The following is a 23,625-nucleotide window of genomic DNA, read 5'->3' on the forward strand; positions in this document are numbered from 1 at the left end:
AACTCAGTTAGGAAGGACGCCTGTTTCTTTGTAATGACTGTGTGTATTGATACACCATCCAAAATGTAATTAATAACTTCACCATGCTCAAAGGATAGTCAATGCCTGCTTTTTTGTTGTTGTAAGGCATTGGAAAACCTCCTTGCTCGACTGAGGGACCTTACATAATTGTATGTGTGGGGTACAGAGATGAGGTAGTCGATCAAAAACCATGCAAAAACAAACTGTGAGCTTTCTAATGTCAAAATAAGTTTGTTACTCACAAAATCTGGAATTTTAAGCAACTACCTTCATTTACTTCTCCTCTTATGACGGTATGTCGAATACATGCCTATCCAGCAACTCCAAATAATAACCTGCTTGGTAAACAACCGGTGTAGACGAAGTGAGATGTTGACTTACCGGCCTTCCCAACAATACTGAGAGATGGAAATAATGATAGCACGAGGAATTGTACACAATGAGTAGCCTAACCATAGCTTGTAATGATAACAATCACTCATTACTGACATGAACAGGTCGGAGGTCTACAACAGCTCAATAGATTGGAGGTTCCTTTCTTTTGGAAGAACATACCGACCATAACAGGAGTAAATAAAGGTATTTCCTGGTTAAAGAACAGCTCAGCATACATCCCTCTCTGTCCCTGTATGTCCCTCTCTGTCCCTGTATGTCCCTCTCTGTCCCTGTATGTCCCTCTCTGTCCCTGTATGTCCCTCTCTGTCCCCCTCTGTCCCTGTACGTCCCTCTCTGTCCCTGTACGTCCCTCTCTGTCCCTGTACGTCCCTCTCTGTCCCTGTACGTCCCTCGGTCCCTGTATGTCCCTCTCTTTCCCTATGTCCCTGTATGTCCCTCTCCTATGTCCATCTGGCTTTGTGACTGGCGAGGACAGTCACACTAAAACATTATTGCCGTTTGTGTGAGCTGTCATTAAATGTAGATGTTATTTAACTCTTCAACCGTCCTCTGTCTATAGTAACGTTGCAAAGTCGGAAACTGATCTGACTGATCTGTCCTCTCCTATATGCTAACCTCTGACCCTTTCTCGCTCTCCTATTGGTTGACTGGTCTGACCTTTGACCTCTTCTCTCTCCTATAGGCTGACGGGTCCCTCAGGTTTCCTGACAGACGGACCAGGGAACTACAAGTACAAGACCAAGTGCACCTGGCTCATTGAGGGAACGTCAGTTTAACTTTAGACTAATAGCACAACAACAGCATGCCTGTACCCTGCACAATGTCACTGTCTCCAGTCAGTGTCAGTTTATTAGGTACACCACCCTGTTCACCTAAATGGTTGGCTCCTACAGACGGTGAGTCGCGTGGCTGTGGCTTGCTGTATAAAGCAGGCAGACGGCCATCCAAGTGTTCCGTTACCATTTGATTGAATGTTAGAATGAGCAAAACAAGTGACCGAAGAGACTCGTGGTATAATTGTCGGTGCCGGGCACGCCGGGTTCCAGTATCTCATAAACCGCTGCTGGGCTTTTCACACCCAACAGTATCTAGGTGTTTTACAGAGAATGGTGTGACAAACAAAACACATCCAGTCAGCAGCAGTCCTGTGGGTGAAGACAGCTCGTTGATGAGAGAAGTCCAAGGAGAATGGAAAGAATGGCGCAGGCTGACCGGCACAAACAGACAAATAACGGTGCAGTACAACAGTGTGCAGAACAGCATCTCGGAACACCACTCGTTGGTCCTCGTCGTAGATGGGCTATTGCAGCAGACGATCACACCGGGTTCCACTCCTATCAGCTAGAAGATGACGACCACACCGGGTTCCACCCCTATCAGCTAGAAGATGACGACCACACCGGGTTCCACTCCTATCAGCTAGAAGATGACGACCACACCGGGTTCCGCTCCTATCAGCTAGAAAAAGACGACCACACCGGGTTCCGCTCCTATCAGCTAGAAAAAGACGACCACACCGGGTTCCGCTCCTATCAGCTAGAAGATGACGACCACACCGGGTTCCACTCCTATCAGCAAGAACATGACGACCACACCGGGTTCCACTCCTATCAGCTAGAAGAAGACGACCACACCGGGTTCCACTCCTATCAGCTAGAAGATGATGACCACACCGGGTTCCACTCCTATCAGCTAGAAGATGACGACCACACCGGGTTCCACTCCTATCAGCTAGAAGATGACGACCATGCCGGGTTCCACTCCTATCAGCTAGAAGATGACGACCACGCCGGGTTCCACTCCTATCAGCAAGAACAAGACGACCACACCGGGTTCCACTCCTATCAGCTAGAACAAGACGACCACGCCGGGTTCCACTCCTATCAGCTAGAAGAAGACGACCACGCCGGGTTCCACTCCTATCAGCTAGAAGATGACGACCACACCGGGTTCCACTCCTATCAGCTAGAAGATGACGACCACACCGGGTTCCACTCCTATCAGCTAGAAGATGACGACCACACCGGGTTGCACTCCTATCAGCTAGAAGAAGCGACTCCATTGGGCACACGATGGACAACTGAGGAGTGGCAAAACGTCACCTGTGCCACGAATCCTGGTTCCATGCTGATGGCAGAGTCCGGATATGGCCCCATCCTGCCTGGTGTCAACGGTACAGGCTGGTGGTGTAATGCTGTGGAGAATATTTTTCTGGCACACATTAGGTCCCTTGATACCAATTCAGCAACTTTTCCATCCCTGAACAAATCAGGCTGTTCTGGAGGCCAAGGGGGTGGCCGACCCGGGGCTGTTCTGGAGGCCAAGGGGGAGGCCGACCCGGGGCTGTTCTGGAGGCCAAGGGGGTGGCCAACCCCGGGGCTGTTCTGGAGGCCAAGGGGGAGGCCGACCCGGGGCTGTTCTGGAGGCCAAGGGGGAGGCCGACCCGGGGCTGTTCTGGAGGCCAAGGGGGAGGCCGACCCGGGGCTGTTCTGGAGGCCAAGGGGGAGGCCGACCCGGGCTGTTCTGGAGGCCAAGGGGAGGCCGACCCGGGCTGTTCTGGAGGCCAAGGGGGAGGCCGACCCGGGCTGTTCTGGAGGCCAAGGGGAGGCCGACCCGGGCTGTTCTGGAGGCCAAGGGGAGGCCGACCCGGTGCTGTTCTGGAGGCCAAGGGGGAGGCCGACCCGGGCTGTTCTGGAGGCCAAGGGGAGGCCGACCCGGGCTGTTCTGGAGGCCAAGGGGGCCGACCCGGGGCTGTTCTGGAGGCCAAGGGGGAGGCCAACCCGGGGCTGTTCTGGAGGCCAAGGGGGTGGCCGACCCGGGGCTGTTCTGGAGGCCAAGGGGGTGGCCGACCCGGTGCTGTTCTGGAGGCCAAGGGGGTGGCCGACCCGGTGCTGTTCTGGAGGCCAAGGGGGTGGCCGACCCGGTGCTGTTCTGGAGGCCAAGGGGGTGGCCGACCCGGTGCTGTTCTGGAGGCCAAGGGGTGGCCAACCCAGTAATAGATGGGTGTACCTAATAAACTGAGTGTATATAGCCAAGCTTCTCTTAAAGATCAACCAAATATATGTTGCTATTTATTAACTGAAAGGTATACCAAGTGATAAGCGAAGCTTCATAATATGCAGTGATGTTTGTGTTAACTGGTTTTGCCGGTTCATTCTCTATGCAGATAGAGATGTTTCATTTACATGAAGCATGCAGGGCACACAGTTATCAGGGCACACAGTTGTCAGGGCACACAGTTGTCAGGGCACACAGTTGTCAGGGCACACAGTTGTCAGGGCACACAGTTGTCAGGGCACACAGTTGTCAGGGCACACAGTTGTCAGGGCACACAGTTGTCAGGGCACACAGTTGTCAGGGCACACAGTTGTCAGGGCACACAGTTGTCCGGGCACACAGTTGTCCGGGCACACAGTTGTCCGGGCTCTAATAGGGCACTTTGACCAGGACCCATAGGGCTCTAATAGGGCACTGTGACCAGGACCCATAGGGCTCTAATAGGGCACTGTGACCAGGACCCATAGGGCTCTAATAGGGCACTTTGACCAGGACCCATAGGGCTCTAATAGGGCTCTGGTCTAAAGTAGTGCACTATATAGAGAATATGGGGCCATTTGGGAGACAGTCTTCCAGTACAACCCTACTGACCTTCAGCACTGGGCATCTGGTGCTGAGACAGAAGGACATGATTGTGGTTTTAATAGACTACATATCCGTGACCATATATGGACAAGTTCCCTCTTTCCCGACAACCATTCTCTTTGACCCTTCTGCCTTTAAATTAATACATTTTTTTTTACAAGCATTGCCAAGTGTTCCATGAGTTTTTACAGTGACAACATTTTCTGCTCTGCTGAACTTCAGCCATATCCATATGTATCTTAACAGTGTCTCCTAGACCTGAGGTTATGTATATTTATCTTAACAGTGTCTCTTAGACTTGAGGTTATTTATATTTATCTTAACAGTGTCTCCTAGACCTGAGGTTATCCATATTTAGTTGAACTAAAGGCTAATAGTTTTTTTCCAACCAAAGGCCTGACTGTGTTCTGTCTCTGTCCTGTAGGCCCAACAGCATCCTCAGACTGAGGTTGGACCATTTATCTTAACAGTGTCTCTACAGAGTGCAGCTGGGACCAGACCTGTAGGTTTATAACAGGTGACTCTGACCTAGGACTCCTCTACTGGCTGCCTTCAGGTGGGTACAGGAGGACCAATGGGGTGGTGATGAGCTGTGACTGAGGTGGTGATGAGCTGTGTGGTGGTGGTGGTGGTTATTGTAGATGGTGGTGGTTATTGTAGGTGGTGGTTGTAGATGGTGGTGGTGGTGATTGACCTGGTGGTGGTGTAGATGGGTGATGAGCTGTGGTGGTATGAGCTGTAGGTGGTGGTTGTTGTAGATGGTGGTGGTTATTGTAGGTGGTGGTTGTAGATGGTGGTGGTTATTGTAGGTGGTGGTTGTAGATGGTGGTGGTTATTGTAGGTGGTGGTTGTAGATGGTGGTGGTGGTTATTGTAGATGGTGACTCTATCTACACTCCTCTACTGGCTGCCTTCAGGTGGGTACAGGAGGACGATGGTGGTGGTGATGAGCTGTGTGGTGGTGGTGGTGATGAGCTGTGTGGTGGTGGTGGTGGTTATTGTAGATGGTGATGGTGGTTGTAGATGGTGGTGGTGGTTGTAGATGGTGGTGGTTATTGGTGGTGGTGGTTGTAGATGGTGGTGGTTATTGTAGGTGGTGGTTGTAGATGGTGGTGGTTATTGTAGGTGGTGGTTTTAGATGGTGGTGGTTATTGTAGGTGGTGGTTGTAGATGGTGGTGGTTATTGTAGGTGGTGGTTGTAGATGGTGGTGGTTATTGTAGGTGGTGGTTGTAGATGGTGGTTATTGGTAGATGGTGGTTATTGTAGGTGGTGGTTGTAGATGGAGGTGGTGGTTGTAGATGGAGGTGGTGGTTGTAGATGGAGGTGGTGGTTGTAGATGGAGGTGGTGGTTGTAGATGGAGGTGGTGGTTGTAGGTGGTGGAGGTGGTGGTTGTAGATGGAGGTGGTGGTTGTAGGTGGTGGTGGTGGTGGTGGTGGTGGTAGGTGGTGGTGGTGGTTGTAGGTGGTGGTGGTTGGTGGTGGTGGTGGTGGTTGTAGGTGGTGGTGGTGGTTGTAGGTGGTGGTGGTGGTTGTAGGTGGTGGTGGTGGTTGTAGGTGGTGGTGGTGGTTGTAGGTGGTGGTGGTGGTTGTAGGTGGTGGTTGTAGGTGGTGGTGGTTGTAGGTGGTGGTGGTTGTATTGGTGGTGGTTGTTGTAGGTGGTGGTTGTAGATGGTGGTGGTTATTGTAGGTGGTGGTTGTAGATGGTGGTGGTTATTGTAGGTGGTGGTTGTAGATGGTGGTGGTTATTGTAGGTGGTGGTGGTTATTGTAGATGGTGGTGGTTATTGTAGGTGGTGGTGGTTATTGTAGGTGGTGGTGGTTATTGTAGGTGGTGGTTGTAGGTGGTGGTGGTTATTGTAGGTGGTGGTTGTAGGTGGTGGTGGTTATTGTAGGTGGTGGTTGTAGATGGTGGTGGTTGGTGGTTGTAGATTGGTAGGTGGTGGTTGTAGATGGTGGTGGTTATTAGTGGTGGTTGTAGGTGGTGGTTATTGTAGGTGGTGGTTGTAGATGGTGGTGGTTATTGTAGGTGGTGGTTGTAGATGGTGGTGGTTATTGTAGGTGGTGGTTGTAGATGGTGGTGGTTATTGTAGGTGGTGGTTGTAGATGGTGGTGGTTATTGTAGGTGGTGGTGGTGTAGATGGTGGTGGTTATAGATGTAGGTGGTGGTTGTAGATGGTGGTGGTTATGTAGGTGGTGGTTATTGTAGGTGGTGGTTGTAGATGGTGGTGGTTATTGTAGGTGGTGGTTGTAGATGGTGGTGGTTATTGTAGGTGGTGGTGGTTATTGTAGGTGGTGGTTGTAGATGGTGGTGGTTATTGTAGGTGGTGGTTGTAGATGGTGGTGGTTATTGTAGGTGGTGGTTGTAGATGGTGGTGGTTATTGTAGGTGGTGGTTGTAGATGGTGGTGGTGGTTATTGTAGATGGTGACTCTGGTCTACACTCCTGATGGTGGTGATTGTAGGTGGGTACAGGAGGACGATGGTGGTGGTGATGAGCTGTGTGGTGGTGGTGGTGGTTATTGTAGATGGTGATGGTGGTTGTAGATGGTGGTGGTGGTGGTTGTAGATGGTGGTGGTTATTGTAGGTGGTGGTTGTAGATGGTGGTGGTTATTGTAGGTGGTGGTTGTAGATGGTGGTGGTTATTGTAGGTGGTGGTTGTAGATGGTGGTGGTTATTGTAGGTGGTGGTTGTAGATGGTGGTGGTGGTGGTTATTGTAGGTGGTGGTTGTAGATGGATGGTGGTGGTTGTAGGTGGATTGTAGATGGTGGTTGTAGATGGAGGTGGTGATTGTTGTATGGATGGTGGTGGTGGTTGTAGATGGTGGTGGTGGTTGTAGATGGTGATGGTGGTGATTGTAGGTGGTGGTGATTGTAGATGTAGATGGGTGGTGATGAGGTGGTGGTTGTAGATGGTGGTGGTGGTTGTAGGAGGTGGTGGTGGTGGTTTGTAGGTGGTGGTGGTGGTTGTAGGTGGTGGTGGTGGTAGATGGTGATGGTGATTGTAGGTGGTGGTTGTAGGTGGTGGTGGTGATTGTAGGTGGTGGTGGTGGTGGTGGTATTGGTGGTGGTGGTGGTTATTGTAGATGGTGGTGGTTGTAGATGGTGGTGGTTATTGTAGGTGGTGGTTGTAGATGGAGGTGGTGGTTGTAGATGAGGTGGTGGTTGTAGATGAGGTGGTGGTTGTAGATGAGGTGGTGGTTGTAGATGGAGGTGGTGGTTGTAGATGGAGGTGGTGGTTGTAGATGGAGGTGGTGGTTGTAGATGGAGGTGGTGGTTGTAGATGGAGGTGGTGGTTGTAGATGGAGGTGGTGGTTGTAGATGGTGGTGGTGGTTGTAGGTGGTGGTGGTGGTTGTAGGTGGTGGTGGTGGTTGTAGGTGGTGGTGGTGGTTGTAGGTGGTGGTGGTGGTTGTAGGTGGTGGTGGTGGTGATTGTAGGTGGTGGTGGTGGTGATTGTAGGTGGTGGTGGTGGTTGTAGGGTGATGGTGGTGATTGTAGTGGTGGTGGTGGTGGTGGTGGTGATGTAGGTGGTGGTGGTGGTGATGGTGGTTGTAGATGGTGGTGGTTATTGTAGGTGGTGGTTGTGATTGATGGTGGTGGTTATTGTAGGTGGTGGTTGTAGATGGTGGTGGTTATTGTAGGTGGTAGTTGTAGATGGTGGTGGTGATTGTAGGTGGTGGTGGTGATTGTAGACGGTGGTGGTTGTAGATGGTGGTGGTTATTGTAGGTGGTGGTTGTAGATGGTGGTGGTTATTGTAGGTGGTGGTTGTAGATGGTGGTGGTTATTGTAGGTGGTGGTTGTAGATGGTGGTGGTGATTGTAGGTGGTGGTGGTGATTGTAGATGGTGGTGGTGATTGTAGATGGTGGTGGTTATTGTAGGTGGTGGTTATTGTAGGTGGTGGTGATTGTAGATGGTGGTGGTTATTGTAGGTGGTGGTTATTGTAGGTGGTGGTGGTGATTGTAGATGGTGGTGATTGTAGATGGTGGTGGTGGTGGTGATTGTAGATGGTGATGGTGGTGATTGTAGATGGTGATGGTGGTGATTGTAGATGGTGGTGGTGGTGATTGTAGATGGTGGTGGTGTTGATTGTAGATGGTGGTGGTGGTGATTGTAGATGGTGATGGTGATTGTAGATGGTGATGGTGGTGATGGTGGTGATTGTAGATGGTGATGGTGGTGATTGTAGGTGGTGATGGTGGTGATTGTAGATGGTGATGGTGGTGATTGTAGATGGTGATGGTGGTGATTGTAGATGGTGATGGTGGTGATTGTAGATGGTGATGGTGATTGTAGGTGATGGTGGTGATTGTAGGTGATGGTGGTGATTGTAGGTGATGGTGATGATTGTAGGTGATGGTGATGATGGTGATGGTGGTGATTGTAGATGGTGATGGTGGTGATTGTAGATGGTGATGGTGGTGATTGTAGATGGTGGTGGTGCTTGTAGATGGTGATTGTAGATGGTGGTGGTGATTGTAGATGGTGGTGGTTATTGTTGGTGGTGGTTGTAGATGGTGGTGGTGATTGTAGGTGGTGGTGGTGATTGTAGGTGGTGGTGGTTATTGTAGGTGGTGGTGGTGATTGTAGATGGTGGTGGTTATTGTAGGTGGTGGTTGTAGATGGTGGTGGTTATTGTAGATGGTGGTGGTGATTGTAGATGGTGATGGTGGTGATTGTAGATGGTGATGGTGGTGATTGTAGATGGTGATGGTGGTGATTGTAGATGGTGATGGTGGTGATTGTAGATGGTGATGGTGGTGATTGTAGGTGATGGTGGTGATTGTAGGTGATGGTGGTGATTGTAGGTGATGGTGGTGATTGTAGGTGATGGTGGTGATTGTAGGTGATGGTGATGATTGTAGGTGATGGTGGTGATTGTAGATGGTGATGGTGGTGATTGTAGATGGTGATGGTGGTGATTGTAGATGGTGGTGGTGCTTGTAGATGGTGATTGTAGATGGTGGTGGTGATTGAAGATGGTGGTGGTTATTGTTGGTGGTGGTTGTAGATGGTGGTGGTGATTGTAGGTGGTGGTGGTTATTGTAGGTGGTGGTGGTGATTGTAGGTGGTGGTGGTGATTGTAGATGGTGGTGGTGATTGTAGATGGTGGTGGTGATTGTAGATGGTGATGGTGGTGATTGTAGGTGGTGATGGTGGTGATTGTAGGTGGTGGTGATTGTAGGTGGTGATGTGGTGATTGTAGATGGTGATGGTGATTGTAGGTGGTGATGGTGGTGATTGTAGATGGTGATGGTGGTGATTGTAGATGGTGATGTTGGTGATTGTAGATGGTGATGTTGGTGATTGTAGATGGTGATGGTGGTGATTGTAGATGGTGGTGGTGATTGTAGATGGTGGTGTTTATTGTAGGTGGTGGTGGTGGTGGTGATTGTAGATGGTGGTGGTGATTGTAGGTGGTGGTTGTAGATGGTGGTGGTGATTGTAGATGGTGGTGGTGGTGATTGTAGATGGTGGTGGTGGTGATTGTAGATGGTGGTGGTGGTGATTGTAGATGGTGATGGTGGTGATTGTAGATGGTGATGGTGGTGATTGTAGATGGTGGTGGTGGTGATTGTAGGTGGTGGTGATGGTGGTGATTGTAGGTGGTGGTGATGGTGGTGATTGTAGGTGATGGTGATGGTGGTGATTGTAGATGGTGATGGTGGTGATTGTAGATGGTGATGGTGGTGATTGTAGATGGTGATTGTAGATGGTGATGGTGGTGATTGTAGATGGTGATGGTGGTGATTGTAGATGGTGATTGTAGATGGTGGTGGTGGTGATGGTGATTGTAGGTGGTGGTGATGGTGTTGATTGTAGGTGGTGATGGTGGTGATTGTAGGTGGTGGTGGTGGTGGTATTGATTGTAGGTGGTGGTGGTGGTGATGGTGTTTGTAGGTGGTGATGGTGGTGATTGTAGGTGGTGGTGGTGATGGTGATTGTAGGTGGTGGTGGTGATTGTAGGTGGTGATGATTTTAGGTGGTGGTGATTGTAGGTGGTGGTGGTGATTGTGGTGGTGGTTGTTGTATGGTGGTGATGGTGATTGTAGATGGTGGTATGGTGGTGGTGGTGATGGTGTGATTGTAGGTGGTGATTGTAGGTGGTGGTGGTTGTTGTAGGTGGTGATGGTGGTGATTGTGATTGTGGTGGTGGTGGTGATTGTAGGTGGTGGTGGTGGTGATTGTAGATGGTAGATGGTGATTGTAGGTGGTGATGGTGGTGATTGTAGGGTGATTGTAGTGGTGATTGTAGGTGGTGATGGTGATTGTAGGTGGTGGTGGTGGTGATTGTAGATGGTGATGGTGGTGATTGTAGGTGGTGATTTTGGTGATTGGTGGTGATTGTGGTGGTGGTGGTAGATTGTAGGTGGTGGTGATTGTGGTGGTGGTGATTGTAGGTGGTGTTGATGGTGTGGTGGTGATTGTAGATGGTGGTGGTGATTGTGGGTGATTGTAGGTGGTGATTTAGATGAGGTGGTGATTGTAGATGGTGGTGATTGTAGATGGTGGTGGTGATTGTAGGGTGGTGGTGATTGTAGATGGTGATGGTGTGAGGTGTGGTGGTGGGTGGTGATTGTGTAGATTGATGTTGGTGATTGTAGATGGTGATGGTGGTGATTGTAGGTGGTGGTGGTGATTGTAGGTGGTGGTGATTGTAGGTGGTGGTGATTGTATTGTAGTGATGGTGATGGTGGTGATTGTAGATTGTAGATTGTGATGGTGGTGATTGTAGATGGTGATTGTGGTGTTGTGATGTATGGTGGTGATTGTAGATGGTGGTGGTGATTGTAGGTGGTGATTGTAGATGGTGATTGCAGATGGTGGTGGTGATGAGCTGTGTGGTGGTGGTGGTGATGAGCTGTGTGGTGGTTATTGTAGGTGGTGGTTGTAGATGGTGGTGGTTATTGTAGGTGGTGGTTGTAGATGGTGGTGGTTATTGTAGGTGGTGGTTGTAGATGGTGGTGGTGATGAGCTGTGTGGTGGTGGTGGTGGTTATTGTAGGTGGTGGTTGTAGATGGTGGTGGTTATTGTAGGTGGTGGTTGTAGATGGTGGTGGTGATGAGCTGTGTGGTGGTGGTGGTTATTGTAGATGGTGACTGATTGTAGATGGTGGCTGGTTCAGGTGGTGGTGATTGTAGGACGATGGTGGTGGTGATTGTAGCTGGTGGTGGTGGTGGTTGTAGATGGAGGTGGTGGTTGTAGATGGAGGTGGTGGTTGTAGATGGAGGTGGTGGTTGTAGATGGAGGTGGTGGTTGTAGATGGAGGTGGTGGTTGTAGGTGGCGGTGATGGTGGTGATTGTAGACGTTGGTGATGGTGGTGATTGTAGATGGTGGTGGTTATTGTAGGTGGTGGTTGTAGATGGTGGTGGTTATTGTAGGTGGTGATTGTAGGTGGTGGTGGTGATTGTAGATGGTGGTGGTGGTGATTGATGGTGGTGGTGGTGGTGATTGTAGATGGTGGTGGTGGTGATTGTAGATGGTGGTGGTGGTGATTGTAGATGGTGGTGGTGGTGATTGTAGATGGTGGTGGTGGTGATTGTAGATGGTGATGGTGGTGATTGTAGGTGATGGTGATGGTGGTGATTGTAGGTGATGGTGATGGTGGTGATTGTAGATGATGGTGATGGTGGTGATTGTAGGTGATGGTGGTGATTGTAGATGGTGATGGTGGTGATTGTTGGTGATGGTGGTGATTGTAGATGGTGATGGTGGTGATTGTAGATGGTGATGGTGGTGATTGTAGATGGTGGTGGTGGTGCTTGTAGATGGTGATTGTAGATGGTGGTGGTGATTGTAGATGGTGGTGGTGGTGATTGTAGATGGTGGTGGTGGTGATTGTAGATGGTGGTGGTGGTGATTGTAGATGGTGGTGGTGGTGGTGGTGATGGGTGGTGGTGGTGATTGTAGGGTGGTGTAGGTGGTGGTGATTGTAGGTGGTGGTGATGGTGGTGATTGTGGTGGTGGTGATTGTAGATGGTGATGGTGGTGATTGTAGATGGTGATGGTGGTGATTGTAGGGTGGTGTAGTGGTGATGGTGTGATTGTAGGTGGTGATTGTAGATGGTGGTGGTGATTGTAGATGGTGGTGGTGGTGGTGATGGTGGTGGTGGTGGTGATTGTAGATGGTGGTGGTGGTGATTGTAGATGGTGGTGGTTGTAGATGGTGGTGGTTGTAGATGGTGGTGGTGATTGTAGGTGGTGGTGGTGATTGTAGATGGTGGTGGTGATTGTAGGTGGTGGTGGTTGTAGATGGTGGTGGTGATTGTAGATGGTGATGGTGGTGATTGTAGATGGTGATGGTGGTGATTGTAGATGGTGATGGTGGTGATTGTAGATGGTGATGGTGGTGATTGTAGATGGTGATGGTGGTGATTGTAGATGGTGGTGATGGTTGTAGATGGTGGTGATTGTAGGTGGTGGTGATGGTGGTGATGGTGGTGATTGTAGATGGTGATGGTGGTGATTGTAGATGGTGATGGTGGTGATTGTAGATGGTGATGGTGGTGATTGTAGATGGTGATGGTGGTGCTTGTAGATGGTGATGTAGATGGTGGTGGTGATTGTAGATGGTGATTGCAGATGGTGGTGGTGATGAGCTGTGTGGTGGTGGTGGTGATGAGCTGTGTGGTGGTGGTGGTTATTGTAGGTGGTGGTTGTAGATGGTGGTGGTTATTGTAGGTGGTGGTTGTAGATGGTGGTGGTTATTGTAGGTGGTGGTTGTAGATGGTGGTGGTGATGAGCTGTGTGGTGGTGGTGGTGGTTGTATTGTAGGTGGTGGTTGTAGATGGTGGTGGTTATTGTAGGTGGTGGTTGTAGATGGTGGTGGTGATGAGCTGTGTGGTGGTGGTGGTTATTGTAGATGGTGACTTTATCTACACTCCTCTACTGGCTGCCTTCAGGTGGGTACAGGGGGACGATGGGGTGGTGATGAGCTGTGTGGTGGTGGTGGTTGTAGATGGAGGTGGTGGTTGTAGATGGAGGTGGTGGTTGTAGATGGAGGTGGTGGTTGTGGTGGTTGTAGATGGAGGTGGTGGTTGTAGGTGGAGGTGGTGATTGTAGGTGGCGGTGATGGTGGTGATTGTAGATGGTGGTGATGGTGGTGATTGTAGGTGGTGGTGGTGGTGATTGTAGGTGGTGGTTGTAGATGGTGGTGGTGATTGTAGATGGTGGTGGTGGTGATTGTAGATGGTGGTGGTGGTGATTGTAGATGGTGGTGGTGGTGATTGTAGATGGTGGTGGTGGTGATTGTAGATGGTGGTGGTGGTGATTGTAGATGGTGATGGTGGTGATGGTGGTGATTGTAGGTGATGGTGATGGTGGTGATTGTAGGTGATGGTGATGGTGGTGATTGTAGGTGATGGTGATGGTGGTGATTGTAGATGGTGATGGTGGTGATTGTAGATGGTGATGGTGGTGATTGTAGATGGTGATGGTGGTGATTGTAGATGGTGATGGTGGTGATGGTGGTGATTGTAGATGGTGGTGGTGGTGCTTGTAGATGGTGATTGTAGATGGTGGTGGTGATGGTGATGGTGGTGCTGGTGGTGATTGTAGATGGTGGTGGTGGTGGTGATTGTAGATGGTGGTGGTGGTTATTGTAGGTGGTGGTTGTAGATGGTGGTGGTGATTGTAGCTGGTGGTGGTGATTGTAGTAGATGGTGGTGTGGTGATTGTAGGTGGTGTGATTGTAGGTGGTGGTGGTTATTGTAGGTGGTGGTGGTTGTAGATGGTAGGTGGTGGTGATTGTAGGTGGTGGTGGTGGTGATTGTAGATGGTGGTGGTGGTGGTGATGATGGTGGTGATTGTATGGTGTGGTGATTGATTGTAGGTGGTGGTGGTGATTGTAGATGGTGGTGGTGATTGTAGATGGTGATGGTGGTGATTGTAGATGGTGATGGTGGTGATTGTAGATGGTGGTGGTGGATGGTGATGGTGTAGATGGTGGTGGTGATTGTAGATGGTGATGGTGGTGATTGTAGATGGTGATGGTGGTGATTGGTGGTGATGGTGGTGATTGTAGATGGTGGTGGTGGTTGTAGGGATGGTGGTTGGTAGGTGGTGGTGATGGTGGTGATTGTAGATGGTGATGGTGGTGATTGTAGATGGTGGTGGTGGTATGGTGGTGATTGTAGATGGTGATGGTGGTGATTGTAGATGGTGATGGTGGTGATTGTAGATGGTGGTGGTGGTGGTGATTGTATTGTGGTGGTGATTGTAGATGGTGGTGGTGATGGTGGTAGATGGTGATGGTGGTGATTGTAGATGGTGATTGTAGATGGTGGTGGTGATTGTAGATGGTGGTGGTGGTGGTGGTGATTGTAGGTGGTGGTGGTGGTGATTGTAGATGGTGGTGGTGGTGATTGTAGGTGGTGGTGGTGATAGGTGTAGATGGTGGTGATTGTAGGTGGTGATGGTGGTGATTGTGGTGATTGTAGATGGTGGTGGTAGGTGGTGATTGTAGATGGTGGTGATTGTAGATGGTGGGTGGTGATTGTAGATGGTGGTGGTGGTGATTGTAGGTGGTGGTGATGGTGATTGTGGTGGTGGTGATTGTAGGTGGTGGTGGTGATTGTAGGTGGTGGTGGTGGTGATTGTAGGTGGTGGTGTGGTGGTGATTGTAGGTGGTGGTGGTGGTGGTGATTGTAGGTGGTGGTGGTGGTGATTGTTGGTGGTGGTGGTGATTGTAGATGGTGGTGGTGGTGGTGATTGTAGATGGTGGTGGTGGTGGTGGTGATTGTAGGTGGTGGTGATTGTAGGTGGTGGTGGTTGATTGTAGGTGGTGGTGGTGGTGATTGTAGGGTGGTGGTGGTGGTGGTGATTGTAGATGGTGATGGTGGTGATTGTTGGTGATGGTGGTGATTGTAGATGGTGATTGTAGATGGTGATGGTGGTGATTGTAGATGGTGGTGGTGGTGCTTGTAGATGGTGATTGTAGATGGTGGTGGTGATTGTAGATGGTGGTGGTGGTGGTGATTGTAGATGGTGGTGGTGGTGGTGATTGTAGGTGGTGGTGGTGGTGATTGTAGGTGGTGGTGGTTATTGTAGGTGGTGGTTGTAGATGGTGGTGGTGATTGTAGATGGTGATGGTGGTGATTGTAGGTGGTGATGGTGGTGATTGTGATGGTGGTGATTGTAGGTGGTGGTGATTGTAGATGGTGGTGGTGATTGTATTGTTGTAGATGGTGGTGGTGATTGTAGATTGGTGGTGAGATGGTGGTGGTGGTGGTGGTGATTGTAGGTGGTGGTGGTGGTGATTGTAGATGGTGGTGGTGATTGTAGATGGTAGGTGGTGATTGTAGATGGTGGTGATTGTAGATGGTGGTGGTGGTGGTGGTGGTGATTGGTGTTGTAGGTGGTGGTGGTGGTGATTGTAGGTGGTGGTGGTTGAGGTGGTAGGTGGTGGTGGTAGGTGGTGGTGGTGGTGATTGTAGGTGGTGGTGGTGATTGTAGATGGTGATGGTGGTGATTGTAGATGGTGGTGGTGGTGATTGTAGGTGGTGGTGGTGGTGATTGTAGGTGGTGGTGGTGGTGATTGTAGGTGGTGGTGGTGGTGATTGTAGGTGGTGATTGTAGGTGGTGTTGGTGGTGATTGTAGGTGGTGGTGATTGTAGGTGGTGGTGATTGTAGGTGGTGGTGGTGGTGATTGTAGATGGTGGTGGTGGTGGTGGTGATTGTAGGTGGTGGTGATTGTAGGTGGTGGTGGTGGTGATTGTAGGTGGTGGTGGTGGTGATTGTAGGTGGTGGTGGTGATTGTGATGGTGGTGGTGGTGATTGTAGGTGGTGGTGGTGGTGGTGATTGTAGGTGGTGGTGGTGGTGATTGTAGGTGGTGGTGGTGGTGATTGTAGGTGGTGATTGTAGGTGGTGGTGGTGGTGATTGTAGGTGGTGGTGGTGGTGATTGTAGGTGGTGGTGGTGGTGATTGTAGGTGGTGGGTGGTGGTGGTGGTGGTTGGTGATTGTAGGTGGTTGTGGTGGTGATTGTGGTGGTGATTGTAGGTGGTGGTGATTGTGGTGGTGGTGATTGTAGGTGGTGGTGGTGATTGTAGGTGGTGGTGGTGGTGATTGTGGTGGTGGTGATGGTGATTGTAGGTGGTGGTGGTGGTGGTGATTGTAGGTGGTGGTGGTGGTGATTGTAGATGGTGGTGGTGGTGGTGGTGGTGATGGTGGTGATTGTAGATGGTGGTGGTGATTGTAGGTGGTGGTGGTGGTGATTGTAGGTGGTGGTGATTGTAGGTGGTGGTGGTGGTGATTGTAGGTGGTGTTGGTGGTGATTGTAGGTGGTGGTGATTGTAGGTGGTGATTGTAGGTGATGGTGGTGATTGTAGGTGGTGGTGGTGGTGATTGTAGGGTGGGTGGTGATTGTAGGTGGTGGTGGTGGTGATTGTGATGGTGGTGGTGGTGGTGGTGATTGTAGGTGGTGATGGTGGTGATTGTAGGTGGTGGTGGTGGTGATTGTAGGTGGTGATGGTGGTGATTGTAGGTGGTGGTGATTGTAGGTGGTGGTGATTGTAGGTGGTGGTGGTGATTGTAGGTGGTGGTGGTGGTGATTGTAGGTGGTGGTGGTGGTGATTGTAGGTGGTGGTGGTGGTGATTGTAGGTGGTGGTGGTGGTGATGGTGATTGTAGGTGGTGGTGGTGATGGTGGTGATTGTAGGTGGTGGTGGTTGTAGGTGGTGGTGGTGGTGATTGTAGGTGGTGGTGGTGGTGATGGTGTTTGTAGGTGGTGATGGTGTTTGTAGGTGGTGATGGTGTTTGTAGGTGGTGATGGTGGTGATTGTAGGTGGTGGTGGTGATTGTAGGTGGTGGTGATTGTAGGTGGTGGTGGTGGTGATTGTAGGTGGTGGTGGTGGTGATTGTAGGTGGTGGTGGTGGTGATTGTAGGTGGTGTTGGTGGTGATTTTAGGTGGTGGTGATTGTAGGTGGTGGTGATTGTAGGTGGTGGTGGTGGTGATTGTAGGTGGTGGTGGTGGTGGTGGTGATTGTAGGTGGTGGTGGTGATTGTAGGTGGTGTGGTGATTGTAGGTGGTGGTGATGGTGTGGTGGTGGTGGTTGTAGGTGGTGGTTGTTGGTGGTGATTGTAGGTGGTGGTGGTGGTGGTGATTGTAGGTGGTGGTGGTGGTGATTGTAGGTGGTGGTGATGGTGTGAGGTGGTGATTGGGTGATTGTAGGTGGTGGTGATTGTAGGTGGTGGTGATTGTAGGTGGTGGTTGTGGTGATTGTAGATGGTGGATGGTGGTGGTGGTGGTGATTGTAGGTGGTGGTGATTGTTGGTGATGGTGGTGATTGTAGATGGTGATGGTGGTGATTGTAGATGGTGATTGTAGATGGTGATGGTGGTGATTGTAGATGGTGGTGGTGGTGCTTGTAGATGGTGATTGTAGATGGTGGTGGTGATTGTAGATGGTGGTGGTGGTGGTGATTGTAGATGGTGGTGGTGGTGGTGATTGTAGATGGTGGTGGTGGTTATTGTAGGTGGTGGTGGTTATTGTAGGTGGTGGTTGTAGATGGTGGTGGTGATTGTAGGTGGTGGTGGTGATTGTAGGTGGTGGTGGTGATTGTAGGTGGTGGTGGTGATTGTAGGTGGTGGTTGTAGATGGTGGTGGTGATTGTAGATGGTGGTGGTGATGGTGGTGGTGATTGTAGATGGTGGTGGTGATTGTAGATGGTGGTGGTGATTGTAGATGGTGATGGTGGTGATTGTAGATGGTGGTGATTGTAGATGGTGATGGTGGTGATTGTAGATGGTGATGGTGGTGATTGTAGGTGGTGATGGTGGTGATTGTAGGTGGTGGTGATGGTGGTGATTGTAGGTGGTGGTGATGGTGGTGATTGTAGGTGATGGTGATGGTGGTGATTGTAGATGGTGATGGTGGTGATTGTAGATGGTGATGGTGGTGATTGTAGATGGTGATGGTGGTGATTGTAGATGGTGATGGTGGTGCTTGTAGATGGTGATTGTAGATGGTGATGGTGGTGATTGTAGATGGTGATGGTGGTGATTGTAGATGGTGGTGGTGGTGGTAGATGGTGGTGGTGGTGGTGATTGTAGGTGGTGGTGGTGGTGATTGTAGATGGTGGTGGTGATGGTGATTGTAGGTGGTGGTGGTGGTGTTGATTGTAGGTGGTGATGGTGGTGATTGTAGGTGGTGGTGGTGGTGGTGGTATTGATTGTAGGTGGTGGTGGTGTTGATTGTAGGTGGTGATGGTGGTGATTGTAGGTGGTGGTGATTGTAGGTGGTGGTGGTGGTGATTGTAGGTGGTGGTGATTGTAGGTGGTGGTGGTGGTGATTGTAGGTGGTGGTGATTGTAGGTGGTGATTGTAGGTGGTGTTGGTGGTGATTGTAGGTGGTGTTGGTGGTGATTTTAGGTGGTGGTGATTGTAGGTGGTGGTTGTGGTGATTGTAGATGGTGGTGGTGGTGGTGATTGTAGGTGGTGGTGATTGTAGATGGTAATAGTGATGGTGATTGTAGATGGTGGTGGTGGTGATTGTAGATGGTGGTGATGGTGGTGAGTGGTGGTGGTGGTGGTGGTGATTGTAGGTGGTGGTGGTGGTGATTTTAGGTGGTGTTCGTGGTGATTGTAGGTGGTGGTGATTGTAGGTGGTGGTGGTGGTGATGGTGGTGGTGGTGATTGTAGGTGGTGATTTTAGGTGGTGTTGGTGGTGATTGTAGGTGGTGTTGATTGTAGGTGGTGGTGGTGGTGATTGTAGATGGTGGTGGTGATTGTAGGTGGTGGTGATTGTAGGTGGTGGTGATTGTAGGTGGTGGTGATTGTAGGTGGTGGTGATTGTAGGTGGTGGTAGTGGTGATTGTAGGTGTTGGTGGTGGTGATTGTAGATGGTGGTGGTGATTGTAGGTGGTGGTGGTGATTGTAGGTGGTGGTGATTGTAGGTGGTGGTAGTGGTGATTGTAGGTGGTGGTGGTGATTGTAGGTGGTGGTGATTGTAGGTGGTGGTGATTGTAGGTGGTGGTGATTGTAGGTGGTGGTGATTGTAGGTGGTGGTGATTGTAGGTGGTGGTGATTGTAGGTGGTGGTGGTGGTGGTGATTGTAGGTTTGTGGTGGTGGTGATTGTAGGTTTGTGGTGGTTGTGATTGTATATGGTGGTGTTGGTGAATGTAGGTGGTGGTGGTGGTAGTGGTGATTGTAGGTGGTGGTGGTGGTGAATGTAGGTTTGTGGTGGTGGTGATTGTAGATGATGATGGTGGTGGTGATTGTAGATGGTGGTGGTGATGGTGGTGGTGATTGTAGGTGGTGGTGGTAGTGATTGTAGGTTTGTGGTGGTGGTGGTGGTGATTGTAGGTTTGTGGTGGTGGTGATTGTAGATGATGATGATGGTGGTAGTGGTGATTGTATGTTTGTGGTGGTGGTGATTGTATATGGTGGTGATTGTAAGTAGACATCTGTTCTCAAACTGCTTTACTTAAACTGTGGAATGTTTTTAATTGAATGTTTATTGACCTGCATAATGTTACTAGAGATGTTGATTTACCTGGTTAACGATGAATTGTTGATTTACCTGGTTAACGATGAATTGTTGATTTACCTGGTTAACGATGAGTTGTTGATGTACCTGGTTAACGATGAATTGTTGATTTACCTGGTTAACGATGAATTGTTGATGTACCTGGTTAACGATGAATTGTTGATTTACCTGGTTAACGATGAATTGTTGATGTACCTGGTTAACGATGAATTGTTGATTTACCTGGTTAACGATGAATTGTTGATTTACCTGGTTAACGATGAATTGTTGATGTACCTGGTTAACGAGGAATTATTCAGGGTGTTGATGGGTTTTGTCCATCCTTGTTGCAGTGGTTTGATAGTTCCTGAGCGCTATGGCAACGAGACTGTTCCGGAGGTGGTTTCACAGTCTGGTTACGCCCTCCTCCACTTCTTCAGCGACGCTGCTTATAACCTGACTGGCTTCAACATCTCATATAGGTAAGCCCTGATCCAGCGTCTCCTACAGGTGAGTCTGACCTTGCATGGCCTCTTCTTGGTAACAGGTGAGTCTGGACAGTAGCTGCAGTAGCTCTTAACCTAAAGAGGAAAAGTGACACTTTGTTTTGTCAGCTGGATTGCTAAATATAAAAGGGAGTAGCAGTAAGAGATAATGAAGTTAGTTTACCAGGCTAACAGGAAGAGATAATGAAGTTAGTTAACCAGGCCAGCAGTAAGAGATAATGAAGTTAGTTAACCAGGCTAGCAGGAAGAGATAATGAAGTTAGTTAACCAGGCTAACAGGAAGAGATAATGAAGTTAGTTAACCAGGCTAGCAGGCAGAGATAAAGACGTTAGTTAACCAGGCTAACAGGAATGGACAATGGAGTTAGTTAACCAGGCTAACAGGAAGAGATAATGAAGCAAGTTAACCAGGCTAACAGGAAGAGATAATGTAGTTACTTAATCAGACTAACAGGAAGAGATAATGAAGTTAGTTAATCAGACTAACAGGAAGAGATAATGAAGTTAGTTAACCAGGCTAACAGGAAGAGATAATAAAGCAAGTTAACCAGGCTAACAGGAAGAGATAATGAAGTTAGTTAACCAGGCTAACAGGAAGAGATAATAAAGCAAGTTAACCAGGCTAACAGGAAGAGATAATGAAGTTAGTTAACCAGGCTTGTTCGCCCTGACCCCCAACATCTTTGAAGGGCACGACACAAACAACCCAGAGTTCTACTGGGTACTAGTCGCGTCTCCATGGTGATACAATTCAAGTTGTGGTGTCTCATAGGGCCCCAGTGTCTCTCTCTCTCTCTCTCTCTCTCTCTCTCTCTGTAGTGTCTCATTGGGTCATTAATTGTCTCAATCATTTATTTACTAACTAACTAAATAATCACAGAAATGTATAAACAAACAGTAGATATGGTTACAAAAATGATAGGGGAGGTTCCCTAGTGGGCTAAGCTGTTATGACGTCTTGGTGGACAAAGGGAAGTGGGTGAGGACTGAGACAGAGTGGGAAAGACCAAAGGGATCACAACACACAGTTGATAATTATATTAATTGAAATGCTAATCCTTTGCACATGAACGCTCATTAATTCGGGAATAACTGCAATCAATATATATTTACGCTCAGTGTGTCGTCGTGATCTCTGTTGGAATCGTCAGTCCACACGGGCCCCAGTGTCTCTCTGTAGTGTCTCAACGTGCCCCAGTGTCTCTCTGTAGTGTCTCAACGTGCCCCAGTGTCTCTCTGTAGTGTCTCAACGTGCCCCAGTGTCTCTCTCTGTAGTGTCTCAACGTGCCCCAGTGTCTCTCTGTAGTGTCTCAACGTGCCCCAGTGTCTCTCTGTAGTGTCTCAACGTGCCCCAGTGTCTCTCTGTAGTGTCTCAACGTGCCCCAGTGTCTCTCTGTAGTGTCTCAACGTGCCCCAGTGTCTCTCGTGCCCCAGTGTCTCTCTGTAGTGTCTCAACGTGCCCCAGTGTCTCTCTGTAGTGTCTCAACGTGCCCCAGTGTCTCTCTGTAGTGTCTCAACGTGCCCCAGTGTCTCTCTGTAGTGTCTCAACGTGCCCCAGTGTCTCTCTGTAGTGTCTCAACGTGCCCCAGTGTCTCTCTGTAGTGTCTCAACGTGCCCCAGTGTCTCTCTGTAGTGTCTCAACGTGCCCCAGTGTCTCTCTGTAGTGTCTCAACGTGCCCCAGTGTCTCTCTGTAGTGTCTCAACGTGCCCCAGTGTCTCTCTGTAGTGTCTCAACGTGCCCCAGTGTCTCTCTGTAGTGTCTCAACGTGCCCCAGTGTCTCTCTGTAGTGTCTCAACGTGCCCCAGTGTCTCTCTGTAGTGTCTCAACGTGCCCCAGTGTCTCTCTGTAGTGTGCCCCAGTGTCTCAACGTGCCCCAGTGTCTCTCTGTAGTGTCTCAACGTGCCCCAGTGTCTCTCTCTGTAGTGTCTCAACGTGCCCCAGTGTCTCTCTGTAGTGTCTCAACGTGCCCCAGTGTCTCTCTGTAGTGTCTCAACGTGCCCCAGTGTCTCTCTGTAGTGTCTCAACGTGCCCCAGTGTCTCTCTCTGTGTCTCAACGTGCCCCAGTGTCTCAACGTGCCCCAGTGTCTCTCTGTAGTGTCTCAACGTGCCCCAGTGTCTCTGTAGTGTCTCAACGTGCCCCAGTGTCTCTCTGTAGTGTCTCAACGTGCCCCAGTGTCTCTCTGTAGTGTCTCAACGTGCCCCAGTGTCTCTCTCTGTAGTGTCTCAACGTAGTGTCTCTCTGTAGTGTCTCAACGTGCCCCAGTGTCTCTCTGTAGTGTCTCAACGTGCCCAGTGTCTCTCTGTAGTGTCTCAACTCTGTAGTGTCTCAACGTGCCCCAGTGTCTCTCTCTGTAGTGTCTCAACGTGCCCCAGTGTCTCTCTGTAGTGTATCAATGTGCCCCAGTGTCTCTCTGTAGTGTCTCAACGTGTCCCAGTGTCTCTCTGTAGTGTCTCAACGTGCCCCAGTTTCTCTTTCTCTGTAGTGTCTCAATGTGCCCCAGTGTCTCTCTGTAGTGTCTCAACGTGCCCCAGTGTCTCTCTGTAGTGTCTCAACGTGTCCCAGTGTCTCTCTGTAGTGTCTCAACGTGCCCCAGTGTCTCTCTGTAGTGTCTCAACGTGCCCCAGTGTCTCTCACTCTCTCTGTAGTGTCTCAACGTGCCCCAGTGTCTCTCTGTGTGTCTCAACGTGCCCCAGTGTCTCTCTCTCTGTAGTGTCTCAACGTGCCCCAGTGTCTCTCTGTAGTGTCTCAACGTGCCCCAGTGTCTCTCTGTAGTGTCTCAGTGTCTCAACGTGCCCCAGTGTCTCTCTCTGTAGTGTCTCAACGTGCCCCAGTGTCTCTCTGTAGTGTCTCAACGTGCCCCAGTGTCTCTCTGTAGTGTCTCAACGTGCCCCAGTGTCTCTCTGTAGTGTCTCAACGTGCCCCAGTGTCTCTCTGTAGTGTCTCAACGTGCCCCAGTGTCTCTCACTCTCTCTGTAGTGTCTCAACGTGCCCCAGTGTCTCTCTGTAGTGTCTCAACGTGCCCCAGTGTTTCTCTCTGTAGTGTCTCAACGTGCCCCAGTGTCTCTCTGTAGTGTCTCAACGTGCCCCAGTGTCTCTCTCTGTAGTGTCTCAACGTGCCCCAGTGTCTCTCTCTGTAGTGTCTCAACGTGCCCCAGTGTCTCTCTGTAGTGTCTCAACGTGCCCCAGTGTCTCTCTGTAGTGTCTCAACGTGCCCCAGTGTCTCTCTCTGTAGTGTCTCAACGTGCCCCAGTGTCTCTCTGTAGTGTCTCAACGTGCCCCAGTGTCTCTCTGTAGTGTCTCAACGTGCCCCAGTGTCTCTCTGTAGTGTCTCAACGTGCCCCAGTGTCTCTCTGTAGTGTCTCAACGTGCCCCAGTGTCTCTCTGTAGTGTCTCAACGTGCCCCAGTGTCTCTCTGTAGTGTCTCAACGTGCCCCAGTGTCTCTCTGTAGTGTCTCAACGTGCCCCAGTGTCTCTCTCTGTAGTGTCTCAACGTGCCCCAGTGTCTCTCTGTAGTGTCTCAACGTGCCCCAGTGTCCCCAGTGTCTCTCTCTGTAGTGTCTCAACGTGCCCCAGTGTCTCTCTGTAGTGTCTCAA

At 49.9% G+C, this 23,625-nt stretch overlaps 1 pseudogene; it reads left to right on the forward strand.

Moving 5' to 3' along the window:
* LOC135508556 (attractin-like) overlaps positions 1-23,625 on the forward strand; it is a 194,836-nt pseudogene that overhangs the window by 4,423 nt on the left and 166,788 nt on the right.

Source organism: Oncorhynchus masou, chromosome 21 (genome assembly GCF_036934945.1).
Source record: "Oncorhynchus masou masou isolate Uvic2021 chromosome 21, UVic_Omas_1.1, whole genome shotgun sequence".
NCBI lineage: Eukaryota > Metazoa > Chordata > Actinopteri > Salmoniformes > Salmonidae > Oncorhynchus > Oncorhynchus masou.